Raw genomic sequence first — 26,586 nt, 5'->3', positions numbered from 1 at the left:
TATTTAGATGACATTATAGTTTTTGGGAGGACATTTGGGGAACATTTACAACGGCTGGATGAGGTGCTCGGTAAGTTACGCCATGCGAATTTAAAGGTTAAGCCATCTAAATGCACATTGTTTGCCACTCAGGTCCGTTATTTGGGGCACGTTATATCGGCTGATGGAATACGAGCAGACCCCGTTAAAATAGATGCAGTGAGACAATGGCCTGTACCGAATAATCAAACTGAGGTGTGTAGTTTCGTGGGGTTGGCATCTTATTACCGGCGATTTATTGAGGGGTTCGCTGAAATTGCGCGACCATTACATCGCCTCACAGAAAAAGGTCGGAAATTTAAATGGGATGAGGCATGCCAGCTGGCATTTTTACAGCTTAAAACGGCCCTGGTGACAACCCCAGTTCTAGCATATCCGGACCCGCACAAGGCATTTCTGTTAGACACGGATGCCAGTGATGTTGGCATTGGTGCAGTTTTGTCTCAGGAGGTAGACGGCCTTGAGCGGGTTGTGCCGTATGCTAGTCGAGCTCTAACTAAACAGGAACGTAGATATGCTACAACGAAAAAGGAGTTGCTTAGTATGGTAGTATTTACTAAATATTTCAAGCATTATCTGCTTGGAAAAGAATTCATATTGCGTACTGACCATAACTCTTTAAGGTGGCTCCATAATTTCCAGGGGCTAGAAGGACAGCTGGCTAGATGGGTCGAACAGTTGGCCAGTTTCCAATATAAAATTGTACACCGCCCGGGAAAAAAACACGTTAATGCGGACGCGCTTTCACGCTTGCCATCATTTGGTGACAAGTGTGAAGATTTTTTAGATCCCCGTTTGCAGGTTAGTGCTTCTGTGTGCGCTGTATGTGAAACTCCTCCTTTGGGGGAGATTGAGGATGAGCTGGTGGGGGCACAGAAGAGGGATGCTGTTTTACAAGTTGTAGAACAATTGCTGTTGCGGGGGGAGGAGGGGCGTGTTGAAGCACAGACTAAAGGGGAAGTGGGTGGGTTTCTGCCTGTGTGGGACCAGCTGGAGTTTGAGCGCGGGCGATTGGTGCGTAAACCGCCTCTTAATACAGATGCTGCATTAAAAGTCCAGGTGGTCCTTCCGAAGGCGATGGTTCCAGAGGTTTTGAAAATGTTACATAATTCAGCAACGGGTGGTCATTTAGGTGTGCAAAAATTACAGGCGAAAGTAAAAGACAGGTTTTATTGGCCCGGGTGGTTCGAGGATGTAAAGAGGTGGTGCAGGGGATGTACAGAATGTGCGTCTCGTAAGTCAGTTGCGCTAAATGTGCGTGCCCCTTTGCAACCCTCCTTTGTTTCTCGACCTTTTGAACGGGTAGCGGTAGATATTTTGGGTCCTCTGCCCTTAACCGGGGAAAAGAATAAGTATATCCTAGTAATTGGGGATTATTTCTCGAAGTGGACGGAAGCGATTGCGCTTCCAAATCAAGAGGCAGCATCTATAGCGAAGGTTTTGGTGCAGGAGTGGGTGTGCAGATTTGGGGTCCCCCGCAGTATCCATTCGGACCAAGGTCGAAACTTTGAATCAAAGCTGTTTACAGAGTTGTGTGCCTTATTACAGATGCATAAAACAAGAACGACAGCCTATAATCCTCAATCGAACGGAATGGTAGAGAGGTTCAATCGTACTTTACTCTCCATGCTGTCTTTGTTTGTGGATAGTAACCAGCAGAATTGGGACGTGCTCCTGCCATATGTTATGATGGCTTATAGGAGCAGTACACATGCTACTACCGGGTTCTCGCCATATAAAGTTCTGTTTGGACGAGAGATTGTTTTGCCCGTGGATGTTATGTTGGGAGTGGGGGAGACAGAACGTTTTGATTCAGCTAATGACTATGTGGAGAAAGTAGCTGAAAGTTTGTCTACGGTAGTAGAGGCTGTGAAAGCACATCAACTGAAGGCATCAGGGAAGCAGAAACAATATTTTGACTTGAAAGTTTCCCATCAGTTTTACACAGAAGGGGAATTGGTGTGGGTGAAAAATAAGGCGCGTAAGCGGGGTGTGTGTCCGAAATTACAAAGGCGTTTTGTGGGGCCGTTTGTTGTCCTTGAGCGAGTTACGGACATTTTGTATCGAATAGCTCCACAGGAAAAAGGGCCTGAACGTGTTGTGCATTTTAACCGTCTTAAGCCATATATTGTTAATTTATTTGCAGATCGGCCAGAACTGCGGAGTGTTGAGAGGGAGCAAATGTTGGCTGTAGCTGTGGAAAGGAGTGCGCTGCACCCTGGACCCCCGCCTGACGCTGCGCTGCACCCTGGACCCCTGCCTGACGCTGCGCTGCACCCTGGACCCCTGCCTGACGCTGCGCTGCACCCTGGACCCCCGCCTGACGCTGCGCTGCACACTGGACCACCGCCTGACGCTGCGCTGCACCCTGGACCACCGGCTGACACTGCGCTGCACCCTGGACCACCGCCTGACGCTGCGCTGCACCCTGGACCACCGGCTGACACTGCGCTGCACCCTGGACCCCCGCCTGACGCTGCGCTGCACACTGGACCACCGCCTGACGCTGCGCTGCACACTGGACCACCGCCTGACGCTGCGCTGCACCCTGGACCACCGCCTGACGCTGCGCTGCACCCTGGACCACCGGCTGACACTGCGCTGCACCCTGGACCACCGCCTGACGCTGCGCTGCACCCTGGACCCCTGCCTGACGCTGCGCTGCACCCTGGACCCCCGCCTGACGCTGCGCTGCACACTGGACCCCCGCCTGACGCTGCACACTGGACCACCGCCTGACGCTGCGCTGCACCCTGGACCACCGGCTGACACTGCGCTGCACCCTGGACCACCGCCTGACGCTGCGCTGCACCCTGGACCCCTGCCTGACGCTGCGCTGCACCCTGGACCCCCGCCTGACGCTGCGCTGCACCCTGGACCCCCGCCTGACGCTGCACACTGGACCACCGCCTGACGCTGCGCTGCACCCTGGACCACCGGCTGACACTGCGCTGCACCCTGGACCACCGCCTGACGCTGCGCTGCACCCTGGACCCCTGCCTGACGCTGCGCTGCACCCTGGACCCCCGCCTGACGCTGCGCTGCACCCTGGACCCCCGCCTGACGCTGCGCTGCACACTGGACCACCGGTTGATGCTGCGCTGCACCCTGGACCCCCGCCTGACGCTGCGCTGCACCCTGGACCCCCGCATGACGCTGCGCTGCACCCTGGACCCCCGCCTGACGCTGCGCTGCACCCTGGACCCCCGCATGACGCTGCGCTGCACCCTGGACCCCCGCCTGACGCTGCGCTGCACCCTGGACCCCCGCATGACACTGCGCTGCACCCTGGACCCCCGCCTGACGCTGCGTTGCACCCTGGACCATCGGCTGATGCAGCACGGCATCCTGATCTTGTGTTGGATGCTGGGATAGCTTCTGTTCCCATTCGGTTGCCTGCACTGCATGCCTGTCTTAATGGGTCTGCTGAGGGTCGTTCGTCGCGGGCCAAGAGGGTACCGGCCCGATTGTTGGACTATGACTTGACTGTTTGACTCGAGGACGAGTCCTTTTCACTTGGGAGGGGGTAGTGTGATGATTAAGGGGAAATTAAGTGATTGAAGCACACGCCCCCTTTGTCTGAACGAATGAATGGATGTGTAATTAAATCAACGCGTACAGGTGAAGGGGGAGGAGTGGAGGATTATTTATTGAGGTGTGGAGTTCTGCTCGGGAGAGAGGTGGGAGAGCTCTCACTTGGGTACCCGTTTGACGGCCGCTCGCGGTAACTAGTACCACCGGCGGTGAAGATAGCCAGCCAGTGGGGGGGTAAATGTAGACAGATAGGGACTCTGCTTAGATTTAGGAGAGCTCTGGACACATGTACTCTGTTATCAAGTTAAAGGGACTGGAGAGGCCGATCCTGTCTGTTTGAGGACGGTCCCTGATTCCTGTGTGCATCTATTGGGTGCGAGCCCGTCTACGTGGACCTGTCGAAAATTGAGGATTTCTGGTAGCCCGCCCCTCCTTATCGGACGTGAGCTGGACTGTTTCACGGGACATTGTAATCAACAACCCAAGGGGGGTAACACGTTTTTTTAAGAGCCTATCATGTTTTAAAATTAATAAAGAATTTTGTACGTTTCATATACCATCCGAGTGTGTTTGATCTCTGCTTCCCTAGCATTTTGTTCGGTTGTTACAATACTATACACAGGTGCATAGCCAACATTTCAGAAGTGAGTGGGACAAAAATGTTTTATTATATATATATATATATATAGGATACTGTTTATAAGAATATAGAAACTTTATTTTTTTTCTCTTATGTCTTTCTTCTAATTGGCTTAGAAATCAGATACACTGTTGGACAATAACCAATAAATGATTTGTTAATGTACTACAAACACTTTTTTTATTCATTTTTATCAAATAGCCTATAAGACAATAGTTTTTGTACTGTAATAAATGCCATGTCAGGTAGCACTGAATTGTTCATAAACTTACCTGGTAATGTACCATAAAATGACCTGGAGATGATTAAAAAAAATGTACAAATAAACCATATGGTCGCAATCGTGTGTTTAATGCCTTCATGTTTCCAAAGGTTTCTGCCTTTTATTCAGATCATACAGTGATAGCTGGATGCTTTTGTCCATATTAGGGATTTCCTGGTTCTTTGTAAGTAATTACCGGTACTTCAATATGAGTCTGTCTTGCACTTTCTAAGCCCTCCGACTTCGTGTATGTGTATATGTTGTCACATTTCCCTTAAATAAACAATACACTAAAAAGGCCAAATACAATAATATTTTGTATTTTTACACTGTGTAATATTCTGTTTATCAAAACCAATAAATGTCATCATGTTAGTGTTTTTACATTTATTCCAAAATAATAACAAAAGGCAGTAACAATACAAACATTTTTTTTTGTCAACTGATGTTCAGCTGTTCTTTTTAACTTTACCAGCGGGTGTCGCTGTTGGACAATTACTTTATACATACTAGCAGAGAATGGCTGCGTTCGAAACCGCATACTCAATGAGTAGTTACTTAATTTCAATGAGTACTTACTTAACGAGCGCTAAAAGAGTAGGTACTTTATAGCCAGATCTCGTTGAGTATGAATGAGAACCGGACATCTGCCATGTTGACGATATCATGTGACCTACGACGCGTTATCACACGCGCAACAACTTAAAAGATTTGAACGACACGTTTAATTCATCTATCTGTAAATATCATGATATTGATTAAACTTTCTCATTTTGTGGTCTTTTTGAAGAAACTGCTGCCCATTTATTTTGTGAGTACATTTAGGGTTGATTTAAGTTCTTATATTTAACCCTACTAATGTGACCCACCGTTTTATCCTTAACGATATTTATTTTTATTACGAAATCCCAAAATTGTCATCTCTTGAATATGTTGTTAATTTCTTTATTTTATATCCAAACATTTTCATCCATAAGCAAAAGTGGCTTACTGCTTTGTTTTCCTCTTTTTCTTGTTAAATTTAACTATCGTTTCATCCCTCAGGCCTATAAATAACAGAAAATGCATTTTTTTTAAATGTATTATATAATTATTTAAGAAAATATATATTGATATTCAACCTTATAGGTTTTTTCCTGTGTATAAAATCTCATAATATGTTTGCAAACCCATGATATATATATATATATATATATATATATATATATATATATATATATATATATATGTATAAATACATACATACATATACATACATACATTTACCTCACATTTACTCGACAGCCCTACCTAGAACGGTTTTCCTCAGCGTTTGTAATGTCTGCACAAAGGGAGATTCACCTTTGGAGAAAACTGTTGATTTTATACTCGAAAAATATAAGTATCATTATTAAAAATTAATATTACCCCAGAATGAATTGCATTGCTATCCCAGCCCAAAACATACAATAATAACAACGATAAATGCTGATCAATTAATTATATTACTTTTTACTGTAAATTATATAATTCAATAAAACAAACAAAATGTAATGTATATCATATGACATAGCTATGCATGAATACACTCTAGATGTGTATATAGTGAACATCTACATTTTCCTTCAAACAATAAATAAAGCATTAATTAATTGTATTTTATTTACTGACAACAATGAGAAATATTAATAAATTAGTAAAAGAATGAATCAAAGTCACCATCACACAATAAACAAATGCATATACAAGTCAACACATGAAACAAAGCTTTATTACAATCATGTATGTAGGCTACAGGCACTGAACCCCACATCCTTCTGCCATCTCAACACAGCGGTGCCCATTCTGCAGATTTATTCTGATGAATCAGCTGACCGCCAGAGGTGAGCCGTTCCCTCGTGCCTGAGGTTGTTGCGTGATGTGTTGTGCTTCACAATCTGAGGCAATAAAGGCAGGTGGAGTGATGGTGGGTCTCATGAGGGCAGGTGGAGGTTCTCATAAGGGCAGGTGGAGTGATGGAGGGTCTCATCCATGGCACCATCTCCAGGATTCAGCTCTGTGCTCTTCGTCCTCAGTGCTCACACCAGTCTGCTGACATTTCAGATCCTACAAAATGCACAAACATAACACAAAAGCAGTAATTTTAACAGCACAATGTCATTTGATTTCAGTATTATTTAGATGACAAAAATGCTTTTTTCCACAAATGCCGCCATCATCTTTCTTTGCAGGTCCTGCTCCACCACAAAAGCTGTGCAGCAAATGCACAGAACTCAAGAATCAGAAAAGTGCTGTAATAGCTCTGTTTGAAATTACAATAATTAAAATAAACTACAACTTAATATTTAAATAGTTGTTGTTATCCATTTCTGTAATGTCACAAAGTCTTTGATGGCAGCATTCAGCTTCATGAGCCACTCTAACATCCAGACCAGACTCACGTTACCTCTGTGATTTATGAGCTCAACACTACATTTACATGTTGAGGTTGTTTTAACTTTTAGTTTTTATCCAATATAAATGTTCCTCAATTTATCAACTAATGGACAAATAAAATAGATAACTTATGTTTAGTTACTTTATAGATTTGTTCTACATAATAGCACACATACATCACTCAGATGCCTATTTCATATAGTAATCTGCAATTCTTATAGAAGAGTTTCTTGCCAGATATTAAATAGACATTTAGTAATTGTATTTAAGATGTATACGGTTTAAAATGTATGCAAATCCACTTTGGAGACGTATGTGTCCTTACTGGAGCTTCTCTGTTAGCTATACATAATAAAATGTGATTTACAGCAAAATCACAAATAGCCTATACAGCGTCTTTACACCTTAAACAATTCAACAGTTTACTGTACAGTAGTTCAACACATGCGATCATTTGATTTGTAATACTCACATTTGAGTCTCGTCCGTCATCCTTTCCGTCACGTTCGAGTATGACCTATCCTTCTTCTTTTTTTTTGTGACGTATCCTCTCGCGTGGCCTCCTGGGATAGAAGAGTATCCATCGGTCGAGCACTCAAAAATCTGGCTGAAAGCAGTAAGCCATCCGGGAACTTCTCGCCTACTCTTTTATGAATACTGATGTTTCGAACGTACTGCTTCCTTCACGTACTGTTTTCGCCTACTATATAGTAGGAAAGTAGGCATATTCGAACGCACTTAAGTCCGAATCTCGCGATAATTAGTACGTCACCCAGGTAATTCTCGCCTACTCTTTTGGATTCGTACATACTTTTTCGCTCGCCTACTCTTTTTCCCATACTAAATAGTAGGGAAGTATGCGGTTTCGAACGCAGCCAAAGTCTAATAGGAAGAGAATTGGCACTCTCTGCTTACTTCCGGTTTCTGGACTGGCTGCAGTAACACGTCTCTGTCCATGCGGGGACGCTCGCAGGCGAGTGCAGAATGAATGGAGGTCTATGGCGAAAAACCTTCAAAATCCACTTTTCTCAGGATATATTTTTTTGTTTAGTAATTTGAATGTTGTATTCGAAAGGAGATGCAAAGAAATTACACATTGCTATACAGTGTGCAAACAGTGCATAAACTTGCATGTGTGACAGAGAAAAATATTTGCCTGATTAAATTGCCTTATAAGGGTTTTCAAGATTTAATATTTATTTAAGATTGAGGCTATTTACATGTTAGCAATTACAAAGCAATTAGAAAGAAACACTAGTTGTGTCTTGTGTCTTATGTGTTCCTTTTTTTAAGACTGATGAGCCCACAGCTGAAGATGATGACGAGGTAATATATTCTTCATCTAATTTTTTTTAGGTCAGGGATCGGGAACATATTGGGCATGAGCCATACTTGTTTCACCCATTACTAAAATAAAACAAACAATCTCACAATGTTTATTTTTATATACATTTTTAAGTAATTAGTCAAACAAGTGTGTTGATATACAGCTTGTATGGCTCTACCAGTGTAGGGAATGATAATAGGTGTGTTCGACATCGGCTGCGGCTGGATGCACCCGATCGGCGAGAGTAGCCGCGTGCAGGCGGGGAGGAGCTGCAAACGGAGATGTGAAGTCGGACACTTTCTGGTTCCCGTAGTGACCGCTCACGTGGTGTTTGCATACCACAGCTGAAGTGAAATAAATGCAATATTTGCCAAATAATGTTTCAGAGACATTTTCATTCAATACTTTATGTACTGCTTCACACAGCGTCTGTTTGAACAAGAATAAAGTTCAACATAAGCTACTATCAATGAAGTGGAGTCTACGTTTTTTAATCAGTTTTACTTTGATAAACATGACACAATATAACATCACAACTACATGAAAAGAGTGTTTACTGTTATAAAAAACTGATTTGTGCGCTTTAGAGGAACTAAAGGTGTTTGAATAAACACGCAACACATGTGATCGTTGTCATGCAATGGATCTGGCCAATCGTGGAACAGCTGTGTCGTCATCAGGGGCATGTTCAAGTTCAAAACGGTGCGCAACGTTTTGCTACGGTTTCCGGGTTGAACGTCATGTTTCCTGGAAACGGCGTGCACCGGTGTGCAACGGGGTTTGAGATACGTTTTCTCTTGTTTGGTGGGTGTGTCAGAACTGCAGTCCAATCAGCAGCAACATGTATAGAAAGCATGCGGTATTAAAGTGAACTCGCACAATGGGTTCAAGGAAAGTAATTTACAAATTTGTTTGATGCAGCTCGGTATACGCAACAACTGAGGATATTAGAAGACATGTTTGTCGAAAGTTTTATTGTAAAAATATAGGATATCAAACATAATGATGTGTTTATATTTTTAGCTTCATTGCAAGTGTATTGGTATAGAAATAAACAATGGTAATTAAGTGCTTTTCCTAAAAATGAGAAAGAAAATACAGGGTATTAAAACAGTATGAACTACAAATAAAGTCAGTATGTGATAGATGCGTTTTAGTCTGAATTAGGTAAGATGTGTGCTTTCATTTCAGTTTCAGCAATCCCTTCACTCGATTGGGATGTTCTCTTTTGTTCTGGGCGGCATGTGCAGTAACTGTAACATCGGGCATATTTTGTATATATGCATATATTTATACCGACATATATACATATATTTATATATTTGCATATATTTATACCGACTTCATCAGGCTCCGAAAATTCTTCACAAAGAACACAAAGAATGGCCTTCTCAGCTGCCATAGTAGCAACTCTTGCGTCATCAGAACAGTGTGTTCAACGCATCACCGTTTCTGTTTAAAAAACGTTGTGCAACGTTTTGTCGGGGCTGAACGCAGCCCAGAGCTCCTGCAGCCGCTCTTGAGAAGCTGCGCTGGCTGAATTCTCCGGCTACCAGAGCCCGTCTACGGAGAGCCTTGGCACTCCCTATTCAGCCCCATTGTATTGATTTTGGTTGCAGTTCCATTAGAATTCCACTGGGGGTGATCGCGAGCGAGTGCAGACTGAATGGGAGTCAATGGGGCTTTACGGCTAAATGTGTCTCTTTCACCCAAATGCCGTTGAGAAATCTCAGATTTTATTGTAGGTTTTGCAAGTTCAACATGGGTTATAGGTCGAAAGTTGAATGAACGAGTACTTATTTCTTTTCTATTTCTTACAGGTTGAGTTGTCGTTGCCCATAACACGCTAGCATTCTGCTAATGACGTCAGCATTCTGACGTCATTGACATTTTAAAAGACTTTTTAAACCAAATAAGTGACTCTAAAAAAATCTAACACCCAGCAATGTGTAATTTCTTTGCATCTCCTTTCGAATACAACATTCAAATTACTAGACAAAAAATTATATCCTGAGAAAAGTGGGTTTTGAGGGTTTTTCGCCATAGACCTCCATTCATTCTGCACTCGCTCGCGAGCGCCCCCGCATGGACAGAGACGTGTTACTGCAACCAATCCAGAACCCGGAAGTAAGCAGAGAGTGCCAATTCTCTTCCTATTAGACATTAGGCTTGTTTGAGATTAGCAAAATCTGCGCAGAATCGATCACCGGTGATCAGCGCGAGATGCATGCCGGTTAGAAATGTGTCCGCCTTGCTCTTATGTCATGCTGACGTATGTCAAAAATCTCTCGCGAGCGCAAGGCACACCTGTCGGATTCTGCAGTCGAGCGCAGTTGCTCTCCACCGACTGCGCTGATCAAAAGCATGATGGGAAACGACTTGCTGACGACACAGCTTAATGTTCATTGGTTTAAACAACCGTGATGTACCGTTCTCTTTTAAAATGTTTGATTTTAAAACTCTGATATCATGTTTTATGAGTATACGTTATGTGTGAATATTCCCAAACTATCTGACAGTGCGATCTCTTTGGGTTATGCAATGTAATTAAAAAAAAATAAAAAAAAATAAACACATATGTCTGTATTAAATAAAAAAGATTGATAAACATGTATTTGGAATGGAATTAAATAAGTAGGCTACTTTGGGTGACTTGTTTATCATATTTATTTTCATATAAAAGCAACAGAACTTAAATTCCATCCAGTTTATTATCAACACTGTGCACGAGCGTGAATCCCGCGATATCCGTCTTTGATCTCACAGGTGTCAGATCCACTACGAGAATAGAGAACTGTCCGGCTTGCCTGCGCTTTTTTCACTCCTCCTACTCTCCGCCTACTCTCGACAATAGGCTTGTTCGACTTCATGCAGCTCTGCGCAGACCGATCGGCGGCTGACTTAAAGCAGTGCATGCCGGTTAGAAATTTTGTCCGACTTGATACAGCGCAGACACCACGTGACTGTGACGTATGCCATCTAAGTACCGCGAGAGCGATTCGAGAGTAGCCGGAGAACTCAGCCAGCGCAGCTTCTCAAGAGCGGCTGCACGTGGGCTGATGATGACACAGCTGTTCTACAATTGGCCGGATTCACCGCATGACAACGATCACGTGTGTTTCGTGTTTATTCGAACACCTTTAGTTCCTCTAAAGCTCTCAAATCAGTTTTTTATAACAGTAAACACTCTTTTCATGTCGTTGCGATGTTATATATTGTGTAATGTTTAATAAATTAAAACTGATTAACCCCTTAGCAGTCACCCCCCTTTTTGAGAATGGACATTAAAATGCACTATTCAAGCTTAAATGGTTGTTATTCAAGAATGCTTTGGAGTATAGGCCTAAGTTTGGTCTTGTATTAAAGGTAAAAAAATAGCAGATTATTGCTGAAGTGAAAGCACTTCAAAAAATTAAAGTATGAAAAAGTTATGGAAGTTTAAATTTACATTAAATCAAATATAATTTATTTAATATTTATATTTTATATAAAATATATATTTTACAAAATATGTTTTACAAAAAAAATACTATAAAATCAAAGCCAAATATCTAACCAAGTTGTGTTCCAAATTTGAAGTTGATATCACAAAAAATGAAGTTCCCATGAGATTTTGTTTAGGCGTATTACCAAAAATAGCCACCGGGTGTCATTGAATTCCATTGAATTTTACTGTATGCATTCTACCATAACAAATTAATAAATTTCTGTCCAAATACCACTTCTGTCACAAAATATGGAATCTTGAGACTCAGACCTTTCTGACAATATGTGTTTTGTCAAGATTAGAAAATATTCTGATCATAAATTATGAAACATGATGACGCCCAAAAGGGGAGGAGCCTGATAAAATAATTTAGAGTACCGTTTCTATGGTAACACAATGTCCAATTTCAAAACAGTTTTCACAGGATGAATTCTGAGATCATAAGCTTTCAAATGATACCTTATTTATGATAACTAATAAAATATGTAATATAATAAAAAAAGCGATAAAAAAATATAATACAATATTTTAGAGGATAATATATATATTATACTTTTTAGAAGATAATATTATTTTATATTTTTTTATTGACAAATACTAGATTATATATTTTCTAATGAAATTTTAGCATAAAAACCAACATATCAATTATTAAAAGTGTGTGCGTCAACTTTTTGTGACGAAGGTCAGAACTCCTGTTATTACGTAGATTTTTTGAGGTGCACTCTTGTCATAAATTCATCTATTTATGTTCCTACATAATTTATAACAAAAAAAACAGTCCTAAATATCTATTTAGGAGTCTTAGAACTTTCCAACGATATATAGTTTGTCATAATTAGATTAGGATTAAATAGTAATATAGGGAAGTAAAGTTAGGCGTGCCGTATACGGTACGGTGATCCTTAAGGGGTTAAAAAACATAGACTCCACTTCATTGATAGTAGCTTATGTTGAACTTTATTCTTGTTCAAACAGATGCTGTATGAAGCAGTACATAAAATATTAAATGAAAATGTCTCTGAAACATCTATTATTTGGCAAATATTGCATTTATTTCACTTCAGCTGTGGTAAAGTATGCAAACACCACGTGAGCGGTCACCACGGGAACCAGAAAGTGTCCGACTTCACGTCTCCGTTTGCAGCTCCTCCCCGCCTGCACGCGGCTACTCTCGCCGATCGGGTGCATCCAGCCGCAGCCGATGTCGAACACACCTTACATTTCAGGCGAGGCAAGGCGCATCTCAAACAAGCCTATTCTCTGCGGCTACTCTCGAATCGCTCTCGCGATACTTTGATGGCATACGTCACAGTCACGTGGCGTCGGCGCTGGATCAAGTCGGACAAAATTTCTAACCGGCATGTGTAACAGGTACAGAAAGTGTTTTAAAACATATGTATTGATTGTTATAATTCTCACAAAATTGTTCGTTTACATGCACCTGATGTGGTTGCCTAAGTGAGTTGAGTACGTTTCCCCTTTAATTGCTGTGATGTCACCGTGAGCCTACATAATTTCCTGTTTTGTCCCCTCCTCTTCCTCTTGGTATTGTTAATGCATGGAAGAGGTGGGTTATTTTTGGCTCCTGCTAATCCTTATTAATCTTTATTTTAATTGTTGCTTTTATGTCTATATCTTCGCTGCAAATTATGTGTATTATGTTATTTTACCTATCTGTGTGGTTATTTTTGTCATTTCACCCCGATTGAGATATATTTTTGCATCTGAGTCTAAATGTGAAACGAGAGCACATGTGACAAGTGTACATCACATTTGTTTTATAGATTTAAAGAGGGCGAATCTCACTAAGAGGCTGCTTTTATTTGTTTTATATCAGGTATGTTTCTCTGTATTCCTCTTGGTATTGTTAATGCATGGAAGAGATTTAAAGAGGGCGAATCTCACTAAGAGGCTGCTTTTATTTGTTTTATATCAGATAAAAGTCAGTGAAACCGCCGCCTGTGGTCCCGTGTCTGTCTTCACAACGCAGAGAAAAGTGATTTTACAACTGGTGTCGCGAGCCACCGGTTACACGTGGTGCCGTGACCCTTCGGATTTCGCATGATCGGCTGATTACCGATCGCCGGAGCTGCTGCTTCAACAGACGACGGTGTGCCGTGAAAGATCGCTGGATGTGAGAGTGTTTCGCTGATCGCGGAGGCCGCAGCTCATTTCATCTCGTCCGATCTCGTCATCAGTGTTCTATCTTCTGTTGCGCATATCACAGACGGTAAAGGTTGAACGGTTGCCTTTTACGAGGTGTGATGAAAAACTGGTTTGATTTTTATTAATGACGATCGCCGTATGAGCTTTGATGTGTTAGAAGAAAAAAAGGAAAAAAAAAACGTTTCTTTTTTTGCTGCTGCACGCTCCTCAATGACAGTGTTTTTGTGATCAAAACTGGATTTTTTTTCTCTTTCTCCTCTTCTCCGTGCAAAGCTGTATTGAACTTTTTTTTGCGCTGCTGCACACTCGATGACTGAGTGTTTGTGATCGTCGTATACTTTGTTTTCCTCCGTGAAACGTCACACTGAACTGTTTAGAGAGTCTAAATGAGTATTTCTGCAAACTACACTTATCTGCATATTAAGTGATTTCAGTGTTTTGTTCTTATTTCTTTCTCATTTTCTGAAACTGTTATTACATTGATTTATTTTTATTTTTATTTTTTTCTCTATTCAAACTGAGTCATGTTTGAGGACACTGTTAGTCAGGATAATTATAGCCCTGTGCAACGGCCTAGTGCCATGTTCCCAGTAGGCAGGGGTAGTGGGGCTGTTCTTAATCGTCCTGACAATATGTCTGGAGTTTCACCTCGATGTTTTGGGAGAGGGAGGACATTCTTTAATGCAGAAATTGACCATGTACTTACATCTGATTCAGCAATTGGTGCCTCTGTGAGCCCCGCTGCTTGTTCTACCCCTTTTGCACGACCTAACACTGATCGTGTAGTTACCCCTGAGTCTTTGGGGAGTATTATTTCTGATTTGGCACAGAAAATTGGTGAAAGCATTTCAGCAAGTCTCAACTTAACGCAACAGCCCAGCCCAGTGCAATCTAAGTCAAATGTACAGCATTCAGGCGAATGTTTTGATGCTTCTAATTTGAAAGTCATTGTCCAACATGATGTTGCGCCTCCACCGTTCTTTAGAGGTGATCAAAGTGATTCATTTACTGTACATGAATGGGAAGATTTGATGTACAGTTATTTGAACAGAAAGAAATGCACTGATGAAACTGCCTCTGATCTCATTTTGAGCAGGTTAGCTGGAAAAGCGAGAGATGTAGTCAAAGTGTCCTTGCGCAGCTTCCCCGGGCCGACTGCTGCAGTGCTCCCCACCACCGTGTTCGATATACTGAAGCGCAATTTCAGTGAGTTGATGTATTCAAATATGCCTATGTCTGACTTTTATAACACCCTGCCTAGGGCGGACGAGAGCCCAATGGACTACTGGATACGGCTCAATAAGGCGATTGATGTGGCTGATGAGTGTTTGCGTAGACGGAACAAGTGTGTTGAGGACCCTGCTACTGAAGCTGTTATGATGTTTATCTCACACTGTCCAGATCCTGGCCTTGCTTTGTCTTTTCAGTTCAAGCCTGCTGAACAGTGGAGTGCTGCTGAAGTTCAAGAGCGACTGGATAGTCATCGCAGGACTCTGAAGAGAGCTTTTGCTAGAACTTCACGCTCATTGCCTATGTCTGCTTGCCATCAGAACACTGTAACTGTCTGTGACGATTCTGTGTCAAGTTCTCCCAAACAGCCTGAACTCTCAAGTCAGATACCAAGTTTAGCTGGTCAGTTGAACCCCAACGCTGCTCCTTTTACTCCTGATGCTAGTATGCAGCAGTTGGTTGGCATGATGGACAAAGTTTTATCTCTCTGCACTGCTTCACTGTCCTCGTCCACCCCAAACTGTCCTGTCAGAACTTCAGACCCCAAGCCCAGTCTGAGCTCAGCATGTAGAGTATGTCAATCTAAAGAGCACACTACACATACTCATTGTATGCGCCAGAGGCTTTGTCGTAACTGCTTCAAACCTGGACACTTTAAGAGCAATTGTCCTAGGACGACAGGCCTTGAGCTGCCGCCTTCAGCCATTCAGTTAAACTAAATAGCCCATGTGCGGAGGGGGATAACATGGGCAGTGGCGTATTTCCCCTAAAAGATGAGTCAGACCCACATGAGATTTTTGTAAATAGTTGCAAATTGTTGCCACCCGACAAAACAGTGCTGTATGTGGGATCTCAGAAAATTGATGGAGCTGGTGAACTCTTTTATGCTCCTGTGACTGTCGGTGGCCAGTCCGTGCTGAACGGTATGCTAGATTCTGGCAGTATGGCTTGCACACTGAGTACGGAAAGTGAATCCAAGTTGCGTGCCGATGGAGTTCTCCCTCAACCCTCAGTGATTCCTGGTAATGTGGTCCTGGTGGGCTGCGGTGGTCTGACTACTCAGCCTAAGTGCGCATATGATCTGGAAATCGAAGTCTACGGGTTCAAGTTTGTCGTGCCAACCTTAGTAGTGCCTGGACAGAAGGATGAGTTCATTATCGGCAGTAATGTAATCAAAAGTGTGCTTCAGAAGATGAAAGCCGAAAAGAGATACTGGGAACTAATTTCCTGCCAAAACAGCAACCCTGAGTGTGAAGAATTTCTTGAGCTCTTGAGCGGTGTTTCTCGTTGGTCTGGTCCCCAACAGCCCGCTAAGCTCGGCACAGTTAGGCTTTGTCAGGCCGTTACCTTGCTTCCCAGGTGTGAGCACCTTGTCTGGGGAAAACTACCAACTAACACTAATGTCTCCCCAGGAAGCTCCGTCATCGTTGAGCCCACTACGTCACGTTAAGCGCCACGTCATGTTCTTGTTGGACGTGTGGTGACTCCTATGTGGGGTGATCGATGGGTGCCGATGAAGATCTTAAATCCCACCCAGTCTCCAATTACTCTTCGACGTAACGCTAAGCTGGCTGATGTGTCTCCTTGTTTAGCAGTGGAGGATGTTACAGTGTCACAAGATGTGTGCAAACCTCAAGTTTCTGATGCAGCTTTCCCCAAGTCTATTCCACCTGTTGACCCTGTGCGGTCACTGCATGAGTATGGTTTGGAGGACATTGATATCGAAAAGTGTGAGGTCTCAAAGTCATGGAAGGAGCAGTTGACGAGTCTTATCGTGTCCTATCAAGATGTTTTCTCCAGAGACAGACTCGATTGTGGAGAGGTGAAAGACTTTGTCCACCGAATTCATCTGAGCGATGAGCGTCCGTTTCGCCTGCCATATCGCCGAACCCCTCCTGCCCACTACCAGAAGTTGAGAGAGGTACTTTCTGAAATGGAAGAGAAAGGCATCATTAGCAAATCCGTCAGCGTGTATGCATCTCCTTTGGTAATGGTATGGAAGAAGGATGGATCTCTCAGAGTCTGTACGGACTTTCGCTGGCTTAATGCGAAGACCATTAAGGATGCTCATCCTTTGCCTCATCAGGCAGACTGCCTGGCTGCTCTAGGAGGCAATCTTTTCTTCAGCTCTGTCGATTTGACGTCAGGATTTTACAACGTCCCGCTCCATGTTTCTGATCGTCATTACACAGCATTCACAACACCAATGGGCTTGTACGAATACAACCGTCTTCCCCAAGGCCTGTGTAACAGCCCAGCATCCTTTATGCGCATGATGCTCAGTGTGTTTGGAGATCTAAATTTTTCTAGCCTCCTTTGCTATCTAGATGATTTGCTGGTTTTCGCCCGCTCTGAAGAGGAGGCTTTGAAACGCTTGGAAGTAGTGTTTTCACGGTTGAGAGCTAGTAATTTGAAGTTGGCTCCGAAAAAGTGTCACTTTCTCAGGCGCTCCATCAAATTTCTGGGCCATGTGATCAGCGGATCTGGAGTTTCCGTGGATGAAGAAAAGGTAGCAGTCATTTCAGCCTTTCAAAAGAATGACCTGATGAAGGAAGATAATGTCACACCTTCGCCAAAGAAACTAAGATCATTTCTGGGCATGGTTTTATATTACCAGAGCTTCATCCCTGGCTGTACACGTGTCGCAAAACCATTGTTCAATTTGACGGCCGGTCAAAAACGTTTGGCGAAAGGCACAAGTAGCCGTAATCGATCTGGCACTTATCGGGAGTTGTCTCCCCAGGACTGGACTCCTGATTGTGATGTCGCCTTCGAGGAGTTAAAGAGAGCCCTTGTCGAGAGCGTGGTCCTGGCACACCCTGACTTTGAGCGCCCCTTTGTTCTCTGCACTGATGCGTCGCTGGACGGCCTAGGTGCAGTACTTTCTCAAGTTCCCAGTGGTGAGGACAAAGCACGTCCCATAGCCTTCGCCAGCAAGTCTTTGAGCCACAGCCAAGCCAATTACCCTGCACACAGACTAGAATTCTTGGCCCTCAAGTGGGCAGTGTGCGATAAGTTCAGTCACTGGCTTAAAGGTCATGAGTTTACCGTGTGGACGGATAATAATCCCCTTACCTACATCTTGACGAAACCTAAACTGGATGCATGTGAGCAGCGCTGGGTTTCAAAACTTGCCCCGTACAACTTTAAGATCAAGTACGTTCCTGGAAGGTTGAATGTCGTGGCGGATGCACTCAGTCGTGACCCGTTCGTCTATCCAGTGAGTCAGCGACTTCTGTCCGAGCCTTACTCTGAACTTTTGAAGTATGTTCAGAGCGTGGAAGATGATTCTGTTCAGAAAACATTCCATCTCACGTGCCAGCCACAGACACTTGAAAATGGCCTCAATCTAAGCTCTGAGATAAACTCTTCCATGACTTCTGAGGATGTGTCGTCTATCTTGTCTGTCTGTGATGATTGGGATTCAGGAGCTGCATCCAGAGCAACATCCGTGGGTGATCATTTGACTTCTTTGATTCCCGACTGTCAAGATGTAATCCATGCCTTTCCATTGTCTGAACTGCAGTGTCAGCAGCACAAAGATGCAGTTATTTCGAGGGTGGCTTTCTATGTCAGCAGGAAGCGCAGACCTACCAGGCGTGAGCGTGCGAATGAGGATTTGCTAGTTTTGAGGATTTTGAGGCAGTGGGAAAAACTCTGTTTGCTTCATGGCATCCTGTATAGAGCTGTCAAAGATCCGCTCTCTAAGCATAAAAAGTTTCAATTCGTCCTGCCTGCCTCTATGAAACCGCAAGCACTCTCTGGTGTTCATGATCTGGCCGGTCACCAAGGTCAGCCCCGTACCCTGTCTTTAGCCCGCCAGAGGTTCTATTGGCCGGGAATGGAACGTGATGTGCGTGATTATGTCAAGACTTGTGCCCGTTGTGTCCTGAGTAAAACTCCAGAGCCAGCAGCAAGAGCGCCCTTGGAGAGCATTAAGACCACTGCCCCAATGGAGCTTGTCTGTATTGATTTCTGGTCTGCTGAAGATAGGCAAAATAAATCTGTGGATGTCTTGGTAATTACAGATCACTTCACCAAGTTAGCTCACGCTTTTCCTTGCCGGAATCAATGTGCTAAAAGTGTTGCCAAGAAACTGTGGGATGGCTTCTTCTGTATCTATGGATTTCCCCAGCGTATCCATTCAGACCAGGGTGCAAATTTTGAGAGCGAGCTGATAGCAGAGCTTCTTGATATTGCCGGCGTTGACAAGTCACGGACCTCACCGTACCACCCAATGGGGAATGGTGGGACTGAAAGGTTCAACAGAACGTTAGGTAACATGCTGAGATCGCTTCCACCCAGATCCAAGCAAAAGTGGCCACAGTTGATACAAACAATGACATTCATGTATAACTGCACTGCCCACGAAACAACTGGGTTTGCCCCTTTTTACCTGATGTTCGGGAGGGTGCCGAGATTGCCTGTTGACCTTATGTTTCAAAGCGTGCTTCGTGATGAGTCCATCTGTGATTACAATGACTATGTTCAATCTCTTGTCAGTGATCTACAGTCTGCTATGGCGCTGGCTCAAAAGAACTCTACTGCTGAACAAAGACATCAGTCTGATCAGTACAATAAGAGAGTCAAAGGATTGCCCCTGTCAGTTGGTGATCATGTTCTTATTGCCAACAGAGGCTGTAGAGGTAATCGGTCTGCACAGAGCTGCATGAAGTCGAACAAGCCTAACAATCAATAATTGATAATACTCATGACATGCTTTTTCATTCTTCTTTGACAGACCCTAATTGGACAGGCACACTTTCATGTTACTTCACAAATTAATTGTTTCATTGAGGTGACGAACTGATACAAACTTGTATTTTTAAATAGACCTCTCTGAGTAAACACAGACAATTGACTTTATTACAATGATTTGAATTTCAGTCCCCCCCCCCCCCCTTCCACTCTGACGGTGAAGACCTTGAAATTAAAGTGTTTCTTTGGCATTTTGTTTTTATTAAATATCCCTAATTTGTATATAATTATTTTAAAATTTCCGTGTGTTTTATCAAATGATTTATCAAAATTGTTGTTTTGTTTCTTATAATAATAAAAATATATATAGGCTATACATTAATTCTTCTAAAATTAGTAATATATTACAGAAATGCTATCATTAATTAAAATCATTAATCATATCATATCAATCATATTGTGTTATTAATCAATAAATTATAAAGAATTTGCTTACCTTTGTTTTGTGTCCAGTGATTTCTCAATGTTTTTAACGGGTCCCAGAAAGAATTGTGTTAAAGATGAGTTTATAGCCCACTGGATCGATTACTCTTCACACTGGAATCTTGGAAGACGGACGTGACAGCAGTTGCAGAACATAGTCTGCTGCTACAAATGCTTGTAGGCTACATCCAAGGATGGAAACATCTCAGGTTTTAGTGATTAACACGTTCTTTCCGTGAATTTTTCGAGTTTCGGGTGAACGAGGCAAAAATCAATAGGGGAAAAAAAGTTTTGAAAGAAAAATATCAACGCAGCCGTCTACCAGGACATTTCCAGAGCACTTCATGCTCCCTTCAGCAGACAAGCTTTATGGAGATGCTTCCTTCATTTTCCAGCAGGATTTGCACCGGCCCACACTGCCAAAATAACCAAAACCTGGTTCAATGACCATGGTATCACTGTGTAATTACTGTGTGATTTCATGTAATATTCTAATTTTCTGAGATTTTGATTTTGTGGTTTTCACAAGCTGTAAGCTATAATCATCAAAATTATAACAAATAAAGGCTTGAGATATCTCACTTTGCATGTAATGAGTCTATATAATATACAAGTTTCACTTTTTTAATGGAATTACTTAAATAAATAAACTTTTTGATGATATTCTAATTATATGACCAGCACCTGTATATAAACATATATCCATGGCTGTGTATTCCCTAGAGTTGCTGGATGTTTTCAGTCATAATTACTTGCATGTATTAAGTTTTTAATTTGGACATATATTTATTATTAAAGACTAGGGGCTATATGCAACTTTTTCCCCAAAATAAACGTAACAATAGCCTTTTTATTTGACCATTTATGACTCAAACATCTCCTGATGAGCACTGACATCTTGTCAGCTCACAGTGGGTGCACCTATAAGCCTGTATCAGAGAATGTCTAATATGGCGAGAACTTCCACTCTCAGTAAACTTCCGGCTTCTGAACTGGTTGCAGTTCCTCTCTGATTCCATATGAGGGTCGCTCACAGGACGAGTGCAGAATGAATGGAGGTCTATGGCGCTATACCAATAAAAATCCACTTTTCTCAGGATATAATTTTTTGTTTAGTAATTTGAATGTTGTATTCGAAAGGAAATGCAAATAAATTACACATTGCTGGGTGTTAGATTTTTTAGAGTCACTTATTTGCTTTAAAAAGTCTTTTAAAGTGTCAATGACGTCATATACGACCAGAGATACGGCTTTACGGCAATCCTTCAGTCACTTTGGTGCTTTCGCGCTCTGCACTTTCTTTTCTCTCGAGACATCGACAACACAGCTGACACAGGTAAACACACGTGCTAGAAGAGTTTTTGTTTTGTTTGTTTCTGGTCCCGTTTCGGATGACACGATGCCATCAAGCGGTATCTCTGGTCGTAATCAGTCCTTCACTGACCAATCAGCGTTCATTAGCAGAATGCTAGCGTTTTATGGACAACAACAACTCAACCTGTAAGAAATCAAAAGGACATAAGTACTCGTTCATTCAACTTTCAACCCATAACCCATGTTGAACTTGCAAAATCTACAATCAGATCTGAGATTTCTCAATGGCAATCGGGTGAAAGAGACAAATTTAGCCGTCTAGCCCCATTGACTCCCATTCATTTTGCACTCATGGGCGATCGCCCCCAGTGGAACTCTGGTGGAACTACAACCAAAATTCGGTACAACAGGGCTTAATAGGGAGTGGGCAGGCTCTCCGTAGACGGGCTCTGCCTGTATCCTATTTTTCCTATTTTCTGTCGGGTTGGATTTTTCGCGCGCTGTCTGCGGATGTGACGTCAAACGCGTTCATGTTAAACGTTTCAGATCACTCTACCACCACCGCTAGTCAGCAATTAGCCTTAGTTTCTCAAACAATATATGTATTTGACTGTTCTTACCTCTGTAAACATAATGTTGACTTCTTTGCAGCGGATGACTTGTGAAGTGTGCACATACGAGTGCGAGCAGAAAGGAAGAGCAGTTCCGTTTTTTGGCCACAGGTGTCAGTCGCGAGTTTAAATTTCAGAAAAATGCATATAGGCCCTTTAAAGATTAAACATTTTTCTCAGAAATGTTCATTTGAAGTGCACTTTTTTCATTATTATTAGTCAAATATGGACACAGAAAAAGCATTTTGTTACTCATACTAGCTACATAAAATAGCTTTATCAGTCATCTTTATCAAAAAGTAATCATAATAAATATTGCGACCAGGGCGATACTTCAAAATAATTGAGTGTTTACATATTACGAACAGAGACGTGTTCTGTGGTCAAGTCGTGTCTCTCCTCTTTCAAAAACTCTGCATCGCAAATTAATCAGCAATTAAGAAATTCAGGTTTAAATAGCTTTATTGGCATGGTAAAAAAAAGGCTTTACATTGCCAATGTTGAATCAGGCAGTGATTGACAGCGCTCTGGTCCTATGGCATCGGTCATTGACTGATACAGTACTTTTTGTACTGTAGGCTACAGTACATATATACTGTACAGTACTCTAGCCCAATGTTGTTTGGGGTGGCTGGGGGGAAATATGATGTAATCGAAGACTGTAACCGAATGTAGATAAACTGTAACGTTAGCCTAATGATTGGGCTAACAGTTAACGTTAAATCAAGACACAGCTGTATAATGTTATGGGCTCTCACTGAATTCTAAAATGCCTCACCTCCTGAAAAAGCCAGTCTACTGTATTATAAATAGTAGCCTATTAGTATAGTATTAATAAAAAAAAAAAAACAATAAAAAAAACAGACTTACCATAAGTAGGCTAACGTTATCCAGTATCCTGATAGCGACGATGACTAATGATAATGATATCATTCGTCTGTACTATTCCTTCTATAAGAAATCATCTCAACTATATAGTGTAGCAGCAAATAAATACAGATATAAACTTAATATCACTCAAATTAAATAGAAAGCTGCGATTACAGACGCTCTCATCCACACATAAAACACACCACTGACGTCTTCACTTCCAGGTCAAGAAGCTGTCACTCAAAAACTCAGTAGCCAATGAGAACACACTGCTACTAGCCCCGCCCCCACGAGAGAAACGTGTCAGAACGGCGAACGAAAGCTCAGGCAGCGTAAACGAAAACTTCAGAAGCGTAAATGAAAACTCTGGAAGCGCATTTGTAAGTTCAGATCAGCAATTGAAATATGAGAAATAGTTAGCAAAACATGCAGTGTATTAAAAACGAAGTAAAAAAAATTGCCTGCGATTTATTCTTTTTCAGTTTCAAAGATATTTTATTTAGTTTCAATTTATATTTTCATTAGTTTCTTGAAAAGCTACGTTCATTATTATTGGCACAAAAAAAATTCCATACACAACGGTATTGCAGCAAAGGCATTTCCTCGCTTTTACCAGACAAGTAAAGCTGTACAAAGAGACCCCTTAATTGTTTTCTAGGACAGTGTAAAAAGTATTTGCAGTGACCATTTTACACATTTAATCAAAATATTGTGTGGTTTTGTGAGAATTATAGGAATTATTCGAGTCTGTCGAAAAGCAGGCGTAATGCAGTCTGGTGGCAGTGTCGCGTTACTGCAGCATATGGCGTAACAACATAAACAAAACCCGACGACAGAAATGGGACATCACACAGAGAACTAAACAAACGCGATTCATTTGACTTTGAATATGTTTAAATAATAGGCAGTATTTACACTTCATGGTTTTGTAAGGCCCGTTATATTGGCCCAATCTGCCGGTCCGCCAATACACGGGGAAGGTTATCACGTGCTCTGTCCTGGCTCATGCAAAGTATTGGTTGGTTAAATTTGCAATACATTTAGTTATGTATTCTCTCGTTTATTTCATCTGACTCCATAAATGAAAGGGTTTAATAATATCTGTGCCTCACTGAAAGTGAGCAAATGTTTGACTATTCCTTTTAACCATTAAAGGAACAATGTCAAGATCAGTTAGAATACTCTCATGTAACAATTTAATATTTCAGATATCAGAGATCAATTCCACAATCAATTCAAATATCTAGAACATGATTATACATTGGTTACAGAAGAGAGAGAGAGAGAGGGAGGGGGAGGGGGAGAGAGAGAGAGGGAGAGACCACCTATTCCATTCGTGACCAGCAAAGAAGAGCCCTGAGAGTCAGAGCACACCTTCCTTTATCCTCTGACCAGGTGACATGGGGGATGGGCGAGACCACCCTCAAATGGCTTCTATTCAATGAAAGGGGGGCTGGCCTATCTGGCCTTATCTCTAAACCAGTTTTCTCTAAGCTTCTCTAAACCTTATTTCCTTTTATTTTATCTATCTGGATATGAGATACCTGTACCACTCACTTTGAGACATTTCAAATGACACCAAAAACGCCATTAAACCATGTTCTTGTGTGAGTTCTTTGTTGTTTCTGAGCGGAAGAAAGGCTGTATGGGGAGGTCGAATGTTAATTAGCCAGCAGGGCCATTTTGTCTCATAGACCAGGCCTCAACCAGTATTTTCAGTCTTACAGATTCCCTCCTTGATCCCGTGGGTCACATTCTGATGAACACTTACGGGGTGTCACAGTAAGACGTTTGTTATAATCCTTGAAGATGTAGCACAATAATTATCTTTGCAATGATGGTGTCTGTAGAAGCTCAGTGGGCTGTGTTCACCTGCAGAACACCTGTTCCCACCAGGTGTATTCACCTTATTTTCCATGACAACAAGGGCGGCGCCATTACGCTCATTTTGTCATCTTACTTCCGGCTGAGCGGGACTTCAACTTCCGGCTGAAAGGACCTATGCTAGTTTCTAGCATAATTCTATAGTTGTAACGGTAAAATATGTTAAGTATTATATGCTCAGTTAGGGGCTGACATAACAATTGGATTAAGATGATAGAACGATTTAACCAACGGTGTTACGAACACAATGCGATCGGAGTGTTGTGGTGTGCTTTAACGTTACGATTTACACGTGGAGTACCTGAGGCAATGGCGGAAGGCGCTAAACTTGAAGTGCTCACCCAAGCGCTTTGTGTTCGTACCATGTGTGTTATGTGTGTTCGTACCACTTTATGGACGGGGAGTAGACTGACGCACGAACACCCTTACCCCGAGTAAAGGCTCGGCTACGATGTTCTGGTAAAGAAGTCCCGCCGGGTGCTGAACAGGTTGTCAGATTCAGGTAAGCTACCTAACTGTTGTTACCTAACTTACCTATCTATGTGCTTGTTAGATGAAGTCCGTTCTATGAATACATTTAAGATTAGTAACGAGCTGTTCACAAAATACAACGAATCTTGCATGATTACCATTGGCCACCTATATGTCATATTTCTTATATTTCGTTTACTTTGTTATATGGACCTAAGGGTCTGAAATAAAGAATGAATGAATATTCACGATAGTACACTATATTATGGTACATTACAGTCTTACAATAGCTCTCATTATTCCTGTAAGGAGGCCAGCTAGCTACATCTCTCACTCAGATATTGATTTTGACCTACGGCGAGTTAGGAGATTGTGTGTATACTGTCTCTTTTTTAATGCATCTCTCTTTTTCACACTGTTCTAAGTATGAGTGCCATCATAACCTGTGAGTGCCATCATAACCCCCAGACCTGTGATGCAGAAACACAATTGGAGGATCCATCCATCTCTGACCACAACTACACTTCAAAATCTCAACTCATCCTGAAGCCTACTACATCTGAAATGGGAACACAATGCGTTGAGCCAGTGCCATAGTACATAACTCTGCTGAGAAACGACCACCTTTGTCAGCTCTACACAGGGTCGACATTGATGCATTCCACTTGCTCCTGATGACTCTGATGAAGCTGCGTCTTAAAGGGTTAGTTCACCCAAAAATGAAAATTCTGTCAGTAATTACTCACCCTCATGTTGTTCCAACCCCGTAAGACCTTCGTTCATCTTCGAAACACAAATTAAGATATTTTTGATTAAACAGAGCTGTCTCACTCCTCCATTTTTTTTTTCTCAATTTGTGTTCCGAAGATGAACGAAGGTCTTACGGGGTTGGAACAACATGAGGGTGAGTAATTACTGACAGAATTTTCATTTTTGGGTGAACTAACCCTTTAATTGCAGGGTGATCTTGCTGAAAGGTTTGGTGTTTTTCAGTCCATTGTAAGCAAGGTGATTTCGTGTTTGCGTGACATCATGGAGGAGAAGTGTTTCAGAGAGCAGTTTCCAAACACAACATGTAGAGCACAATATATCAAAATATCGCAAATGTATATATTGCAATTTTTTTTTTGCTTTAATAAGCTTTAATCAGTT

General features: G+C 42.1%; 1 protein-coding gene and 1 long non-coding RNA gene across 3 annotated transcripts in view; both read right to left on the bottom strand.

Annotated features, from left to right (window-relative positions):
- The window catches only part of tcirg1a (T cell immune regulator 1, ATPase H+ transporting V0 subunit a3a), a 93,819-nt gene that overhangs the window by 59,919 nt on the left and 7,314 nt on the right, over positions 1-26,586 (bottom strand). The window lies entirely within an intron of this gene.
- Positions 6,207-7,490, bottom strand: LOC308687834. The gene is made up of 2 exons (XR_014029804.1): positions 7,363-7,490; positions 6,207-6,560 (listed from the first exon to the last, which is right to left on the bottom strand). It is a non-coding gene; the product is annotated as an uncharacterized lncRNA (long non-coding RNA).

Source organism: Scardinius erythrophthalmus (genome assembly GCF_964197995.2).
Source record: "Scardinius erythrophthalmus genome assembly, chromosome: 3".
In the NCBI taxonomy this organism is placed as follows: domain Eukaryota; kingdom Metazoa; phylum Chordata; class Actinopteri; order Cypriniformes; family Leuciscidae; genus Scardinius; species Scardinius erythrophthalmus.
Note: the sequence above shows the minus strand (reverse complement) of the source record. Positions and strands in the feature narration are given on the sequence as shown.